At 42.7% G+C, this 2080-nt stretch overlaps 1 non-coding gene across 1 annotated transcript; it reads right to left on the bottom strand.

The window, feature by feature from the left end:
• Positions 1 to 325: 325 nt before the first annotated feature.
• Positions 326 to 398, bottom strand: TRNAV-AAC (transfer RNA valine (anticodon AAC)). Its single transcript has one exon. It is a non-coding gene; the product is annotated as a tRNA-Val (tRNA).
• Positions 399 to 2080: the final 1682 nt, after the last annotated feature.

A 2080-nucleotide genomic window follows, 5' to 3' on the forward strand; every position in this document is an offset into this window, starting at 1 on the left:
CACCCCCCTGCCTTAGGCAGGGATGCCACCCACTAGATCAGGTTGCTCAGGGCCTCATCTAACCTGGTCTTGAACACCTCCAGGGTGGGGCATCCACAGCTTCTCTGGGCAACCTGTTCCAGCGCCTCACCACCCTCTGAGTGAAGAATTTTCTCCTAATCTAAATCTCCCATCTTTGAGTTTAAAACCATTCCCCCTTCTCCGGTCATCGTCTGATTGAGCTCTCCATCTTTTTTATAAGCCCCCTTTAAGTACTGAAAAGCCGCAATGAGGTCACCCCAGAGCCTCTGAGCATCTTCGTGGCCCTCATCTGGACCCCAAAAGTTGTTTCTGCCTGGTTTCGAACCAGGGACCTTTCGCGTGTTAGGCGAACGTGATAACCACTACACTACAGAAACACAGCTGTAAGCTTATGCTGCATAGAAATGCTGTAAAAAATAAGTTGTTGCTAAGCAGGCGGTTGGGTTTTATGGTACAGCTATACCACCTCCTTTGTGACACCCTGCCATAGAGCTTGTAGATGAAGTAGACAAGACTGATGTGTGGTCTCATCTCTTACCAGTCAGGGCCAATGCGACTCTTCCCGTGGGTTTTAATGAGTGTTGAATGATGAATTGGATGGGGGGGGATCACGAGTCCTTCCCGAAGATGATGCTTGATGGGCTGCATAGAAACCAACTAAGCAGCCTGACCCAGTGAGGTCTGACTCCTGTGTTAACCAGAGACAGAACTTCTTTAGCATTTTCAGATCCAGCTGTTGGACATTATTAAGTGGACTGCATGAGAAGAAATAAAGTGAATAGAGTGAATTGGAAAATAAAAGATTTGGATTAAATTTTAGACATGTTCTTTGCGTAGGTTTTGGTGGCTCTAAAGGCATATTGTGCCTGAAATGTTTCTAATGACTTCAGTGCTTTTGTCGGCTTTGTATAATGGAGTAAAATGTTATAGCAAATGCATTTTCGTGGCTGTGATCCTTTATAGTTGTAGAAACCTCATTTGCAGTTGTAAAAATACAAAGAATAAAAATAATTCACCAAATTGGATAAGCTGTGATATTGCAGAGGTCAGCCAGTAAGAAAAAGCATGTTTTTCTGTCTGTGATGATAGACACAGTCTATTCTTATGTACCATTTTATTTTCGTCTCTCATAAAACCCAGGAACTGAGAAAATGGCATTTTTTTTTCTTTCCAGTAATACAACCGAAGTTGTGTTGTGTATTAATTACATTTCTAGTTCTTTCTGGCTTTAAAATTAGTGAAAGTTGTTACCTGTGGTTGCAATATCTCAATGTAGCATCAGATGAACTTTGTGTGTAGCATTGATGAACTTCAAGTGTCCAGTGTATGATATATGAAGACAAAAAGTAGAGCCAGACAGCGGAGAATGCGGCTGAGACCCAGACCTCAGGACTCCGGCACTGTGGGGTCTGGGGTTGCTTCTGGGTCCTCCAGTCCCATCCCTTGCTGCCACTCCCAGCTGTGGGGAGCCAGGAGGAATAACACTTGTCCTCGCCCATCAGCACCACTGGAATGACAGCTAATTGTGCAGCTACAGGCAGGCCTTTCCCTTTTAAGTCAGGGCTGCTTCTGCCCAGAAATGGTTGCTTTCAAGAGCTAATTACTGCTGAATTTTGCATGATTAGTGCTTACCAGAACAGCTACAGTGGGCATTTAAATGTTTTTAGCGCTCTTTCGTTCGCCTTGAGTACATCTTGACTTGTAATTTTATGCTTAAGGTTCTGCCTGAATTAGGCATCTCCGAGTCTCCATCTGAAATAGAAAAAATAATAGTTCATTGCCTCGTTTGAAAGTTCTGCTTAGAGAATTCAGGATTCTGGTGAATCAGCATGATTGTTTATAAAAAAAAAACCTCTTTATACAGACAAAATAGGAGGCTTTTGGCAATGCTTCCTGTTTTAAAGGAGAAAAAAGAAAGAGAGCAGAAGCCCAGTTATTACTGAGGATGAAGTATAATTAATTGTATGCAAGGATAAGCCACACGTTGGCTTGGAGTGTGAGACAGATGAGTTCTGATAATGAACAACCTCATCTAACTTTCATGTTGGTGTTTATGCAT

Source organism: Cygnus atratus, chromosome 17, assembly GCF_013377495.2.
Source record: "Cygnus atratus isolate AKBS03 ecotype Queensland, Australia chromosome 17, CAtr_DNAZoo_HiC_assembly, whole genome shotgun sequence".
NCBI classification, from domain to species: Eukaryota; Metazoa; Chordata; class Aves; order Anseriformes; family Anatidae; genus Cygnus; species Cygnus atratus.